The sequence below is a fragment of the Capsicum annuum genome, chromosome 3 (genome assembly GCF_002878395.1).
Source record: "Capsicum annuum cultivar UCD-10X-F1 chromosome 3, UCD10Xv1.1, whole genome shotgun sequence".
NCBI classification, from domain to species: domain Eukaryota; kingdom Viridiplantae; phylum Streptophyta; class Magnoliopsida; order Solanales; family Solanaceae; genus Capsicum; species Capsicum annuum.
In genome coordinates this window covers 160,870,899-160,888,060 of record NC_061113.1, presented here as the reverse complement: position 1 = coordinate 160,888,060, position 17,162 = coordinate 160,870,899, and positions in this window count along the sequence as shown.

Genomic DNA, 17,162 nt, shown 5'->3' with positions numbered 1-17,162 from the left:
TGCGTGCAAAGTTGACAAGCCATGTTACAACCATCTTGTGAATTATTAATAATATCACCCTTCATCTTGTGAGTCTTAGGGTGTCACCTTATGGACCCTTGTCTATAACCATAGTACAACTCTCATCTTTTGAGTCTCAAGTTGATTAGACGAGGGTTGATAGCCTCGAATCACTGTTGTAACTTTCTTTTCCTAATCTCAAACTCCCTTGTGAGTACATTCTTGAATACAGGCAATTCCCAAGCTTCTGTAGTATCTAGGGGTATGATTAATATGAAGAAGATTGCAACACACGCAACTATAATAGATTAGAAGAATCTCTTACTTTTCTTATGTACTTAATCCACTAAGGTTCTCACAACACTAGTCAAGGAAATTAGTTGATCATGCTTATACAACAATCAATGGAAATCAATGAAGAAGACATTTAATTAATTGCACAATAATGAAAGAGTAAAATCCAAAATCTCCAACTGAATACGAAGCCAAAACTCAAGACAATTGTATCAATGATCAAAGTATGTGAAAGTATCAAGAAAATTTTATAAAGTATGTAACATAATAAAGAACTAACCCTAGGGTATTTATGATGTCTCAAAATAACAAAGGAATCCTAGTTAAAACAGAATAGGAAAATTAAGTTGCCAGTGATTGCACCTCTATCAACGAGTCGTTAGGTCTCCTTACGACTCACCGCCTGCTGTCGTAGCTCCCCTTTTATCTTCAGTGGTTATGACTCGTAATGTCACTATCCGAGTCATATGTTGCTAATCATAGACACTCCATTAGCTTTTCATCTTTAGGTCTCTTGAGTTTGTTATCTTTACGACACCTCACCATGAGTTGTAGTCAGTCCTTACGGCTCGTGGCCTTTACTCGTAAACACTGGGGCATCAACCTTCAGTACTTTGTACACTATTCTCAGTATGACTTTCCACTATGAGTCGTAGTCTTACTAAATGACTCGTATCCTGCTATGACTTAAATTCGAAAACTTAATTTGCTCACTGTTATCCTTACGAGTCCGGCTATGAGTCGTAAGTTTACTTAAAAGTTCATATCTTGACCAGTACTTCAACTTTTCAGCACATTCTTTTTTCCTTTTTGATTCAACACCACTTCCGACCTATTTTACCTAAAAAACACGTAACACACACATCATATCTGACAAAACAACCTAAGTTAATACATAAATTCACCATTTTAAGCATCGAATGTGCTATGTTTCCATGGTACATCAGCACGCTCTATCTCTTCATGCCTCCATAATTTTTTTCTCTATTTTTTTGATGTATCCCTATATTTCTCCATTTTTATTTCGATCGTTGTTGGTTTTTCTACACTTGGAAATGAGTTAAGGGTGTAATAATATACTTTTTCCCCTTGTGTTCAAGAGATTACTTATTACTCTTCCCATTATGTATGGCATATCTATCATATTTCTAGGGTCGGGCGTAATAAAATATGAAAAAACTTTTATTGGGATAGCATCACGGAGAATTTCAACAAAATAATCCAAAAGACAAGAACTTGAACTCTTCATATTTATTCAATGATTGGAGTTGTAATTTACCATACATTTCATGCATGGAATCTTCGATTTCTCCACCGCGCATGTGCTCACCACTTTAGCATAACTACCATTATCAATAATTATAGAGAAAATTCTACCCTTTATCTTGCATCATGTACGAAAAATATTTTCTCTTTGTTCCTCATCAAACTCTCCCATACTAATGTTCATAGGACACCCACCCCCACCCCCTAAAAAAACATTTCCTTTATTATGAGGAGCCACGTCTCTCTCGTCCTATCTGCCAACACCCTCTCTTCTCTCTCTCTCTCTCATTTGTTTCACTTTAATATTCCCCCATTATCTTTAATTATGATAACTATTATATTTTAACATTTAAATGCCTTATGTCCACACCCTTCACACTCGTGACTTTTTAAAACACTAAAAGGTATAGAAGGAGTAGAAGTATCCTTTTCCTCATTCCAATTTGCTTGAATCATAGCCATATACATAGCCTTAAAATAATCATCCACAAAGATAGAATCTTATCAAAGAATATGAAGGCATTATTGTCGATTTCTTTTGAAGTGTGAGGGTGCAAATGCTTTCGCATGACCTTTTTTGTCTCATCTCGTCCCATATTTCAACGAGTGATTCTCCTTTGTTAGTTTGTCTCTGCAAAATTTCTTCTAACAACCCGCAACATAGATAGAGAATTCAACAATATTAAGTTTAACCTTCTTTGCTTCAACATAGTTGTGATAGATAAAGATGACATCTCCCTTTCTCTGCCAATCAAGGTACAAGTCTGGATCTCTTTTCCACTTGAAAGTAGGGTTATTCATCTTAATGGTACTAAGATTTTCATCCTCATCCCTAGCTCATGGTTCCCATCTTTTTTATCCTTTGGCTATCTTCAAATTGATCCTCGTCTTGTTATATTTAAGGAGCTTGAACAACTTGTCTCCTAATTTGAGACATCAAGTTTTGATGGATTGTCCTTACATCAGTCATGTTCGTTAGGTAGATTTTTGGTGACCTCTAACGGATCAAGTCGGGTGGTAATCATTCTTAACACCTCGACTAAGTTATTATTTTTATTCCCAACATCAGTATTTTCATATTAGAGACATCTCAAAAAAAATTCAGAGAACAAATATCTCTCAATTTGGCTTTTTCCTTTTATTGAGTTTTTTTCATTTTCTAATTTGTTGGTTCCTTTAGAATTTATATATAAACCTTACTAATAACAACCGTTTAAAGTAAATAAAAACGTCAATTTCCAGAAGGATCGGGTTTGGTGAGACAAGAAATAGATCAAATTGTATTAAAAAAATTCACAAATTTTTCGTCATCTTGGTTTTACACTTAATGTATGAAACCAAAAATATATATAAAAGAGGGTCATAATCCAGGTGATGTGGTGCTCTCTACATTCAGAAAATCCCATTTTTATTTTATTTCCATTTATTTTATTTTTCCCTTATTCTTAAAAAATTATGTGGCTTGTATTAAAAAGCACCAAACGACACCTCTTAGTTTTTTTAGAGATGCACTTCTTCTTTTAAACCTCTTTCATGCGCCTAAAAACGTGCTATCATGCTATATCCCTATGTATTTCCTATAATCATGCAGTGTTGCTTCAAGTACTTGAAACCAAATTGGATTACAAAGAACCACCATCAAATAGGTTTTATTCCCAACATCGAGCAGCATCACAAAAACACAGTAGAGCAAAATCACAAAGAATAATTCCTTCAAGAGTAGTCGAATATCATAGAACCTATAGACCCGGTGAATTAATGTGGAGTGTTCAATAAAAACTTAGATGATGTGATATTCACAGACAGTTGCTACTAGAATGGTCCAACACTTGTTAGTGCACTTTGTGTGTTTTCTTCTCGATTATAATATTGTGTATGAGTACTGTTAAATCTCTTTGTGTGATCGGGTTATATAGTGGAAATACTTTCATGAACGTTAGAACAGTAGCTAGACTTTATGGTTATCATTTTTTATTTTGTCATTTACTTTCAATTGTATGTTATGCAACATAGTGTTGTTTTGGTTTGCCTTGCATTTTTTGTATCCTAACCATCATGATATGTCATCTTATATCATTAATAAAACGCACCTTATATGCAATTCGATTTCAGGAAAAAGATTTCCTGATGCAAATATATTATCCTCCCTGCATCCCACTTTAAAAACCTCCTCTCTATAGATTATATTGAAAAGAATAATAACAGTAAAATACATGATCTGGAAGTTAATTAATATTAGTTATATAATTTTGACAAAAGCTTCATGATGCGTGAAACTTATGAAAACTAAATTCCCATTACCCGTTTATGAGCCACAAAAAGTGCAAAAAATCATATTTCTGGAATGAATACGTATTTGACGTATACACACAAAAATCCAGTATCTCTTCAATGGAAAATTTAGTATAAGATATTTCAAATTCACTATCTTGTACTCTGACCACGCGAAGGGCAGAAATTTTTACTAGTTAAAATAAATTCATAATTTCTTGTAAATGTCTGAGCTCACGAGCAATTGAATTTTCTTTATCTTATATAATTTTAATTTCTTATGTGTAACTTACCTTTTAAGCTCCTATAATAAAAAAATATTTTTTTACCCTTTTAAAAAAAACTCCCAAAATTATTAAGATTGATCTAATATCACTTGATAAGAATCAGATTACTTGGATAAATAAGAAAATAATATGGAAGAAAATATACAAATATTTAAGACAAGAAAATAAAGATAAATAAAAAAGAATTAACAGTAAAACCCAAATTTGAAATCAAGTGCTAAGAACCCTAATTATCTTAGTATTCAAAATTTCGCAAATTAAAACTAATAATGATACTAATAAAGTCAATTTAATTACTTAGATCAAAAGTGACTTAAAGATTCTAATTTGAAGAAATTAAAGACAATAATTAGTATAAGGTTGATTACCTTCTTTAATTTACGAATAATAACAAAAGTTATCAAGTTAAAGAATTAATCTTACCTATAAAAGAATATCCTCATATGGTTGTAAGATAAATCATAAGCCACACCCATGCACAAAGTTGTAAAGAAAAAGAACTTTCAATCAATAATAACATTGTGTTTAAAATAAGAAAAAGTTTCCTAATGTTTAACGACAACATTTGCCTTTCCAAGTCACTTGTACTTGACTTTTTCTCCCTTTGGGGTGAGGATTTTTAGCTAAATTTTGGGTACAACTTTTGTCACGACTCGAGACTACCCCTTAGTCATAATACGATGCTTAGAATCACAAGTGATCCCAAGCTAACCCATGGTGCTGACATAATATTTAAGCAACTAATTAAAATATATATAAAAGCTAAACTGACTGAGCAGAAGCATTATCATAAGATAAGTTGTTTCAATAAGTTACTGTTAAAAGTTTACAACACTGTAATCTGAAAGAAAGAGGGACTTAATGTACATAGAATAACTCTGACTAACTATCTATAAAGCCTCTACTAATACTGACTATAGGTAGTCGGGACATAACCCCAACTATCCCTAATAAATACATATGAATAAGAAAATAAAGTACTAGAACTACATCTGATTTGAGTCTTTAAAATTAGAGAACTCATCACCTATTGGTTGAATGCTATGATTTGCTTGACTATGAAACTGATAGTAAGCACCTGAATCTACATCATATAAAAATGTGGGCAGAAGTGGTATACGATCAGTACTTTAAAATATACTGAGTATGTGAAATATGCACTAGTCATGAAAATACTTAAAACATGCTTTAAAACTGAGCACTAAGTCATTTACTGAAATGTGCATTTAAAACCTATTTATACGTAAAAGTTGTAAGGAATATTGAAAAATATAAATCAGGAGCTAAATCATTTCTGTAAACTAAAAAACGATAAAAGCATAACTATTATATTTAATATCAAGTTAATGCTGAATATGCTGTAAAATTATACTGAATACTACCCGATTTTAAAAAAAAATAAACTAAAGTACAATGATCCTATATGAAATATACAGTGATAATATGGAAAGTCATGATTTAAGATAAAGTAAAACTAAACTGATGATCAGAAGCAAATACTAAGTCTAAAACTATAGGATGCAAACTGATGCAATCAACATATAAATAAATATATAACTTATCAATATTGTATTGAGTAAACTAATTATGAGGTCATGCAATAATTGATTTTGATTTGTGGGGGCTTCTGTTAACCGACATATAACCATGTGAGCTAAACATAGAGCTTGATGTATAAACCTCATCAAAAAGGGTTCAATATACCTTGTCAAGGTATAAACACTGATATGACATGGTACCACTAAACTGGTGTCCAAAAGGACTAAGGTGTCAATCCTGGTCTAACTGGTGACCCTTTAGAACCTGCGGTGGCGCGGTAGTTCTAGGACTTAGGGACTTCTACTAATGGTCTCAGCCTAATTGATGGGTGAGACTCCATCCCTGCGTCCACTTAGCTCTAAGTACTACTCCCAACTAAATGTAAGTTGATATACTGAATAGCTCAATAATACTAACGTCCTGAGGTTGACAGATAAGTTCTTTATCTGAAAGTATTCTAAATCATGAAAACTGAAGGATTGAGTGTTTGAATGACAATGCATGATATTTTAGGACATTGGGTGTTCATAACCCACCATCACTAAAGAATGGAACTAAAAATGACAATGTAATGATCAAATGGAAAAAGAAAAAATTCATAGCATAACTTGACAATCATGAATTTTTTAATATACTAAGGGTCATAATTCTTAAGTATGTAAAGATACTAAATTTTATGAGAAAATATGGTATGTCAACCATTATAGATTGAAATCCACTGAGTCTTGCATAATTCATTTTGTAAGAGGTAAAATATATAAATCATGCATAATCCATCACATATTAAAATACTCAGTTAAATCCATAAGAATCATGCATAATAATTTTGAATGGATAATATAATAATAAAATAACATTATAGAATTAAATTTTTAAGAATTTGGAATAATTGGTATTAATCTTAGATAATGAGTTCATAAAAATCATAACTGAAATTCATATTTTAAAACTAGGTTGGGGCATAAGGGTAAAAGAAATTCCTCATTTAATATTCACATACCTGGACTGATCATATCTTGGATTGAAACCTGGGGAATCTAGCTTTGAGAATAATCTTAGGCTTAGGCTTGCTTGAGATTTGAATTGCTTGATTTTTCTGACATAGAATGAGTTTGGGAAAAATAATGAGGGATTTGGGGTGATTAAATAGAAATACCTCTTGTAACATCTGAAACAGCGTAGTTTTGGAATTAAAAGAATGTAAAAAGACCAAACAAACCCTTTAAAATCTTCTGAAAAGTTATTGGTATTAGTCTCGACGAGTTTGGTGATGATCCATAGGATCTGGGGACGAATCATGGCTTAAGTCGTCATGAATTGAGTCATCATCTCAAACTAAAATTTTGATCCCTACTGCCATGGCGACGAGTCACCTTACGACTCATAGTAGACTGACGATGAAGAGTCGTCAGTGACAGTTTTGATAATACTTCAGTAAATTGGCCATAACATTTTACTTCAATATCAAATTAGGGCAAAACTGGAGGCGTTGAAAAGTTATTAATATAAAAGTTATGCTTATTTTAAGTTGACTAGAACAATATTCTTTACAAGAATTCAATCAGTAAGAGATATTTTGACTTGTCTATAAGCTAGGAGTTATTTATGGCCTTAATATATGTCTAAATCACTTATCAAACTATCAAAATATTATTTTTTATTTTGTATGTACTTGAAGCATGATTCTAATATTGACTTGGATTTTTAGGGTGTTACAAAATCTCCCTCTTGGGATCATTCTTCCTCAAATAAAGACTTGGCTCAAAGGATAGAGAAAGAGCTATAATTCCTTACATGGAATTCAAAGGGCTAAATATGTACATGATGACTAAATTTATAAGTTAAACTTTGACTAGTTTGAAAATTAGGGGTCCCACGAGTACTGTCTGGCTGAATTCTGAAGTTGAATAACTAACATGATATCGATTTGTAAATCTAGGCATCTGTTATGGTTGGGATTGATTTAGAATTGAAGTGAGGACTCAATTGAGTTTACACATAGAATAAATAGAAGTAAAGAACCTCATAGAATAGGCATATACATGAAACTTATGACAGTAAGACTAGATGAAAGATAAAATACTATGATCTGTCTGATAACTGAACTAAATTACTAGCTATATGGACGGACTCATACTAAGAGTCTTCTAACTCAACTGAAACATTCCGATCATGAATATATATGTAGAAATGTAAAGTTATAAATAATGACATAAAATTTCTAAAAGCCACTAAGAAAGAAATATTTGTTTTCTTCAACGTTTCTTGTCTTAAGTTCTAATAGTACTAGGGATGGAAGAAATTTGGGCATGATCTGAGCAAGATATCTAAATAAGATTATAACATGGTTTGAGCATCCAAGTCTGCTAATTTGAGATTGTAGAATTGGAACGACTTAGATCTGAACATGAGAAACCTCTGGTACAAAGTTATATATCACAAAAAAGGATTATCTTGGGCTAAAAGTAAGGTTAGGACTAACATAGCTTAAGTAATGTAACTGATAATTCTAAAATTTTGCAACATTCTTCGATCGTCCTCTTTTTTACTAACCTACCATACTTAACTATATGAAATTTTCTAACTCTCTTAGGGATAGACCATAATTGTTTGCTAGAGGCTAAGTCTAGTTACATGCTCTTACACTCTTCAAGCCTAACTCAGAGATACAACACTCCAGCACTAAATTGACCATACTAGCCTCACTATGGGTATTTATATTCTATATCACTAGGAGAGATTAAGCTCCATATACATTGTTTTTGTTGCCTTAATCAATCAAACTTATGTTCTAAAACAGAGACTAACCACCATAAGTCACCATTTGAAGGCATATCAACAAATCATTCACTCTTATCACTCAATTTCTAATAATATCACCACCAAAGCATAAGAAGGGTCACTAAAGAACTAGAACATGAGGGTCTGGTATATGAAAGATACTGTGAAATCTTGACGTAAGGATTTTTATGAATTTGACACATAACTGAGGCCTAAGGAGTAAAACATAATTGGAATAAACTTGTTCAAGAGATCTAATTTGAGATCATACATGACGTAGCGTGATATCACTAGTCATTAAAGATGTATCATAAGTACATGAAATTGAACATGATGTAAAATATGAGTACATGAGTCATGAGATGCATGACTTGAGATTGGAATTCATAAATTCATGGAATATAAGTTGTACTTCTGAGTGAACTGTTACTCCTTATACTAGAATTGGGAGTAGACATAATTCTATATAAAGTTCATGAATATGAGCTATGATCATAGAGCTGACTTGTAAGGCATGAATAGAGTTTCGTAATAACTGAAGTACAAAAATTTTCACTAAGATAAGAATGGGCCGGTATCTTCCTCCCTAGTGTTGTTCTAGAACTCACTAGCATCACTATTAGAATCTAAAAACTAGACTTGGTTCCTTTCTCTATTATCTCTCGCTTAGATTAAATCTATCATTCTAAGTTTGTTAACCTCTGCAATCACTCTACTTTAGATTTTGGGATATAATAGTACACATTAATACTAAACCCCTCCTGAAAGACTACACCTGAAAGTGTAAAATCTACAACTAGTACTTTCTTCTGAGATACAATTCTTAACTATCTATAGCCTTAATAGTCATCACAATAACTTAAACACTTATTAATTTCGAACCTTCTGAATTATCATAATATCCTAAGTTCATACTTTTTCCCTCTAGAATTTATAACTCTTCTTTCTATTAGCTTAATCATCCATAATTCAAACATAAATTCTAATGCTTAACATGGATATCCCCAAACTTTTAATGAACTATACTAACTTACTACTACTAGATAAGAATCATAAAACACTAATCCACTCAAAATTTTATGAACATACCCAACCTTAATAAGCTTCTCTATCTTTTTGGTCAATGCCTAATCTCGCTCTTGGCTAAAGCACTAACATACTCTAGTCCTCTTAGTTGGTAAATCTCTATCAAAGTGCTATTATACAATCTACACAACACCTTTTCGGCTTCAATAATCTACTAAATTTAGATAAATATTATCCCTACTTTACTGCTGCTACACTTTTAGGCTCATGCTTCTAACTCTAGGCCATGCTTTCATTGGATTCTGGGAAGAAATCTGAGAGAACATCTGCCTTTGTCTTAGTGCACGATTTTCACAAACAATAATGCACTCTCTTAAAGTTTGGAACATAAAGTCACTGATGGGATCCTATCAAGCCTGTGTGTAATCTCATTACTATTTGAGAAAACACTATCTATAAAAATTTAAGTTTGACTATTTCTATTACCTCAAAAATAAGGCATAGTTAGCAGGAATAGAGTACTGCTAGAATCTGTATAAGTTTCTTAAAAAATATCTCTGCAGCACAATGTAAAATATAAAAGAATGGAAACATTTTATAAATGCCTTGTTGTCTCTCAAAGAAAAGTACATACGTCTTTGTACTATTTCGCAAAACTTTACTAGATATGGCTTTATAGACACCCTAGGACACTTAAACCTTGTGCTCTGATACTAAGTTTTTCATGACCCAAGACTATTCCATAGTTGCAACAAGGTGCTTAGAATCAAATGTAATCCTAAACTAACCCATGGTACTGGCATAATGCTTAAGCAACTAATTAAAATATATATAAAAACTAAATTGACTGAATAGAAGCATAATCATAAGATAAGCTATTTCAAAATGTTACTGTTAAAAGTTTACAATAGTGTAACCTGAAATAAAGAGGAACTTAAACTATATAGAATAAATCTTGACTGACTATCTATGAATCATCTACTAATACTAACTATAAGTAGTTGGGACATACCCCCAACTATCCCTAATCGATACATACGAATAAGAAAATGAAGTACTAGAACTACATCTGACTTGTGTCTTTAAAATAAGAGAACTCATCACCTTCTGACTAAATGCTATGATTTACCTGACTATGAACCTAATAGTAAGCACCTGAATCTACATTATATGGAAAATCTGGGCAGAAGAGGTATGCGATTAGTACTTTAGAATATACTAAGTGTGTAAGATATGCACTAGTCATGAAAATACTTAAAACATGTTTTAAGACTAAGGGCATAAGCCATTTACTGAAACATGCATTTAGAACATGCTTGTACGTAAAAGTTATAAAGCATAGTGAAATTTCTAAATCATGAGCTAAAATATTTCTATAAACTAAAAAGTGGTAGAAGCATAACTATTATATTTAATTGCAAGTTAATGCTGAATATGCTATAAGATTATACTAAATACTACCTGATTGCGAAAAAATGAACTGAAGTACAATGATCCTATATGAAATACACAAATACTAAATGCAATGATAATTTGGAAATTCATGGTTAAAGAGAAATAAAAACTATACTGAGGATTATATGCAAATACTAAGTCTAAAACTATAAGATGCAAACTGATACAATCACCATATAAATAAATATATAACTGACCAAAATTGTATCGAGTCAACTAATTATGAGGTCATGCAATAATGAGTTTGATCTATGGGAGATACTGCTAACCAATATATAACCATGTGAGCTAAACATAGAGTTCAATGTATAAAACCCATCGAAAGGAGCCCAATATACCTTGTTAGGGTATAAAGGTTGATTTGAAGTGGTACCACTAAACTAATGTCTAAAAAGACAAAGGTGTCAATCCTGGTCTAACGAGTGACCCTTTAGAACCTACGGTGGCACCATAGTTCTGGGACTTAGGGACTTTTACTAAAAGTCTCAGCCTAAGTGATAGGTGAGCCTCCATCCTAACATCCACTCGGTACTAGGTACTACGCCTAACTGAATATAAGCTGATATATTGAATAGCTCAATAATACTGGCGTCCTGAGGTTGAAAGATAAGTTCTTTATCTGAAAAAATTCTAAATCATGAAAACTAAAGGATAGAGTGTTTAAATGACAATGCATAATATCCTAGTTCATTGGGTGTTCATAACCCTCCATCTCTAAGGAATGCAACTAATAATAACAGTGTAATGCTCGAAAGAAAAAAAGGAAAATTTCATACCATAACTTGAAATCATGAATTTATTGATATACTGAGGGTCATAATTCTATGTATGTAAAGACACTAAATTTAATGGGAAAACATGGTATGTCAACCAATTTAGACTGAAATCCACTAAGTCTTGCGTAATTCATTCTGTAAGAGGTTGAAATCTATAAATCATTCATAATCCATCACATATTAAAATAACTAAGTTAAATCCATAAAAATCATGCATAATAACTTTACGTGAATACTATAATAATAAAATAATATGATAGAATCAAATTTCAAGAATTTTGAATAATTAGGTATTAAGCCTAGATTATGAGTTCATACAAATCATAACTGAAATTCATATTTTAAAACTAGGTTTTGGGCATAAAGGTGAGAGGAATAACTTATTGAATATCCACATACCTGGATTGATCAAATCTTGTATTGAAACCTAAGGAATCTGGCTTTGAGAAAAACCCTAGGCTTAGGTTTGCTTGAGAATTGAATCGCTTGATTTGTATGACTTAGAATGAGTTTGGAAGAATATAATGAGGGATTTGAGGTGATTAAATAGACTTATAACTCTTGTAGCATCTAAAACGACATAGTTTTAGGGTTAAAAGAGTGGGAAAATACCAAACAATCCATTTAAATTGTATGAAAAGTTATTGGTATCAGTCCCGAAAAGTTTGGAGATGATCTATAGGGTATGGGGATAATTCATGGCTTGATTCATCGTCTGGAACTCAAATTTTGTTCCATACTTCCATGGAAAAGAGTCAACCTATGACTCGTAGTGTCCTGATGATGAATCGTCGTCAGAGTCGTCGTCACTAGCATTTTTTTATAGTGCTTCAGTAAATTAGACATAACCTTTTACTCTAATATCAGATTAAGACAAAACTGGAGCCGTTGAAAAGCTATAAAATTATCTATCTTTTGGTGGGTATTGAGCTCAAAAACTCTTAGTAATATAAAATTTATGGTCATTTTAAGTTGACCACTATAATATTCTTCACAAGAATTCAATCGATAAGGGATATTTTGACTTGTCTATAAGCTAGGAGTTATTTGTGGCCTTAATATATGTCTAAATCACTTATCAAACTATTAAAATATAATTTTTTATTATGCATGTACTTGAAGCATGGTTCTAATATTGGCTTGGATTTTCGGGGTGTTACAACTTTCAACCCCATTTGTGCTTGATCTAAAGCTCTTTGTGGCTCCACGTGGGTCTTTTTCCTTATGAGCTTGGACTTGTGAAATACGTGTAGCACTTAGTTCATTATTTTTCATAATTTTTGGACTCATTCATGGGCTCTTCTTCCACAATAATTGTCTTCTAGATTTCTCATTTAAGCTAGCAACCTTGGCTTACAACTCCTTACCATGCAACCTTAACAACGGCCTTCATTGGGCTTTTATAGCATTATCTTTGCCTGTGGAGTTGTTAGCATCTTTTCCTTTAATATCATCTTCCATTTTAACAAGCTTCTTCTTTAGATTTTGTGTTGTTCAAACACTCTAAACTTCATGTTGACTAAGATCGACAACGGAATCGATCCAGGCCTGTCAGAACGGGCATATTAAGTTTGACACCAATACTAGTGGCCGGTGATTTGTGGGAATTCCGAGACCAAGATGTTCAACAAAATCACGGGTGTCTGCACTGGTCCGTCAACGGGCTATACCGAACAAGAACTGGACAACCGTTTAATTTTATTTAAAAAATTGTATTATAATTTAAAAGCAAATTATAGTTTTTAAAATTAATTTTTACAAATAAAATCAGTTTTATACTTATATTTTATATTTAAGTTATTTTTCAATATATTAAAAGTTTTAAAATATCTTTTTGACAAATTGGAAAAAATTTAATTTTCAAATTTAGAGTTTAAGTTTAAGTTTTCAACTTTGAAAATTTTAATTTTTCTTTAAAGTTGAAATTTAAATTTTCAATTTTGAACTTTAAAGTTTTCATTTAAATTTTCCACTTTAAAGGTTTTTTTCTTTTTGAATTCTTTTGAAATTTGAATCTTGATCATTAAAATTTAAAAAAAAAAAAAAATTAAAGTTCAATTTAAATTTTCAACTTTAAAGTTTAAATATATATATTTTCAAATCTAAAGTTTAGATTTTTTTGAATACTTTTGAATCTTGAAGAGTTGAAGTTGAAGATGTAAAAAACTTTAATTTTTTTGTTAACTTTAAAAATTTTAATATTTTTTTTGAACGTAAAACTTTGAAGTTTAAATTTAAATTTTTAACTTTAGAAGTTTGAATTTTCAAATTTAAAGTTTAAATTTAAATTTATAACTTAAAAGTTTAATTATTATTTTTAATATCTTAAAGTAATAAAAGATAAATTTAAACAGAAAATGAAGGCAAATAGCCTACAATTTTATTCAAATAAATAAAGAAGTATATCTATTACAACTATTAGAAGAGTACCTAACCTGCCGCATTCACCTTCTAGGAAGAGTTCTGTTTTAACTAGGTCTCGATCATCATACTAATATCCATAGTTTCAAAAATATATTTTGTATAACTTATTTATCAATTCCTTGAAAACATGATCTAGAATTTGGATTTGATTTTCTTCATCCATTGCTTTCACGCCATCATCACTGTTTTCTCCAAGTGCTTCATCTATTTCAATTTCAATTTGATGCGATAAATTTAGAAGTCCAACATTTTTTTCGTTCAACATTGATCTAATCTTTGAACAACACTGATAATCTCTCCTAGCTAAAAACTTTCTCCGAAGCAACTGAAGATGCTTGCATAGCTAGAACATTTCGAACCACCCTTGAAAGATATGAAAAATCTGTCCAGTTCTTTCACCAAGTTAAATATTGAAGATCTCCATTTCCATTCCTAATATTTTTCCGTGCTTGATTAATATATTGAGAAAAATTATTATCTTAGCATAATCAAGATCAAGTTCTTCATCCATAATTTTATCAAAATCATTAAATCTACCTTACGACATGGAGGTTCAGACGGTTCATCATTTAGTAGGTTGGCTTTATAAAGGTCATATAAAAGTCTAGATTTAATCAATATACTATCCTTACACTATTCAATCAATGAAACTTCATCACTTCTAATTTCTTAATTTTTATAAAAATTTTCAACCATTTTTACACACCTTGTTCTTTGTAAGCTTGGTTGAATAAAGAAGAAGTCAAAAATATTTGAGAAATAAGAAAAAAAATTCAATCATATATGTAACAACAACTTTAAAATGTTCACGATCTTTATACTTTATAAATTTAAATAAAATAACACAAATACTTACTAAAGCTGAAGAAACAATAGAATAATATTGACCTGATATAATATTTGTAGCACTATAAAAAAATCAAAAAACCTAATAAGTTCTTCACATTCTTTCCCATCCTCGTCGATGATTCTCATTCTCTGATCCGAATTGTGTTTATTATAAAGAGTTCGTAAAGGTGTACGATAATCAATAGCAACAACAAGCATTTCATAAAAGAATTTCATCTAGTAGTCATTTCTTTTGAAATTTTTCTAAGTGGCATTTCAAATAAAGCATAAGTTTTTTTCAAATTCCTTAATTCTAGACCTTATTTAAACTTCAAAACCTTATGCACAAGCTGCTCGAATTCTAATACAAGAATCACCAAAGACATCAATACCATCCATCACTATAAATTATAAATATGCACATTACACAACATAAAAAGCATCATCATTAATTGAAAAAAGTTGAGGTTTTAAAAAATCAATAGCTTTCAAATTAGTAGAAGCATTATCTAACGTGACACCTATTATCATATCACAAAGTTTAAAATATTTTAACATCTTTACTTTCGGATAAGCTATATAACTTTACTCTCTTCAATATATTTATAGCCTATAATTCTTTTTACATATTCCAGTCATGATCAATCCAATGAACAGTAACAGTAAAATAATCATTACCTGTAACATCCTGTATTATCGGGTTAGACATTGAACCGTCGTTCCTAAGTGTGTAAACTTTAATACCATGATTTGTATTTGAATACATGTGTCATTGTCTTTATCCTAGTGTCTGAAGTGATTTTAAGGTGAAAAATGTTCATAGGAATCACTTAAAGCAAAGTTGAGCTAAAGGCCTTTGATTCGGCCAAGTTTTGGTATTCGATTCTACAAGGGCCAACTTTAAACGTGTATAACTTTTGAAATATATGGAATTTTTCTGCTCAAAACCCACTAAATTATAGATAATTAAATTATCTTTCCAATGATACCAATTTTTCCTTAATCCGATACCCGAGTGAAAAGTTATGACTATTTTTGTGAAAAATAGTAAGGTTCCATGATAGGTCCCGTCGCGAGGGCTATTCCCCCGGAATAGGGTTCGTTCCTCGAGGGCTATTCCCTCAGAATAGGGGTCTCTCCATGAAGGCTATTCCCCTGCTATTCTTGATCTAAGGGGCCAAGGAGTAATTTGATCCTTTCTCCTCAATCCCAATCATCCAAAGCACGACTTATAACACTCAAAAGGGCATTATTTTCCCATTACCCTCAAAATTTCTCATGCATAAACCCTCTACCTACCCAATAACGAGCAATTCAAGCCTCTCTTCCTAAGAACAAGAAATTCAAGCTTTATTCCTCAAGAATTCTAGGATTCAAGTTCCAATTTCAAGCTTCCTTCAAGAATTCATCTAATTGAAGTATGTGGGGTATTCATCAATGGGTTTCTTTCACCTATTAAGCCCAAAGATCCTCTTTTGGTTAAAGTAGGAATTTATACATATTCAAGATGAATTTAACCCATGCTTTTATTTGTAATTTGAATTCAAGCCATGTCCATATGTGTTCCCATGTAAATTAAGCTATTTCATCTTCTAAACTTTCAATAATCCATGTTATACTCGATTGATTTCATGCTAACTATCAAATTAATGCAGAAATCAGTGTGATTGTGTTGTTATCTCAAGTTTAACTCATCCCCATATTCAAGGTCATGTATTTCACTCAATTATTGAAATGTCTTATGTTTTGGGTCTTTGAACAATGATTTTATATCACTGTTTTTAATGTTGTTATCGTATTTTGTAATCATTCAGTGTTGGAGAGTTATGAACATCTGATACCTGTATGTTTTTACATATTTCCATTTTCAAGTTACAAGTCAGTCAGACCATGTTTTTATTATTTTATTTAGACTATCAAGTTCATGTTGAGCACTTATCAGTACAGTATCACATCATGTTAGACCCATAATAATACCAGTGTCATTCAGTTGGGAGTAGAATTTAGCATCGAGCGAACTCAGAGATGGAGGCTCACCTGCCAGTAAAGGGTGTGACCTTTAGTAGCAGTCCTTGAGTTTCAGAACTACGTAGCCAGCGTAGGTATGAGAGGTTTTCCTGCCAGTAGATGGTGGACACTCTTTTAGGGGTACCTGCCAGTAGAGAGTGACTCCTTATTCCTGCGAGACATCAATTTAATGGATCCACACATCCAT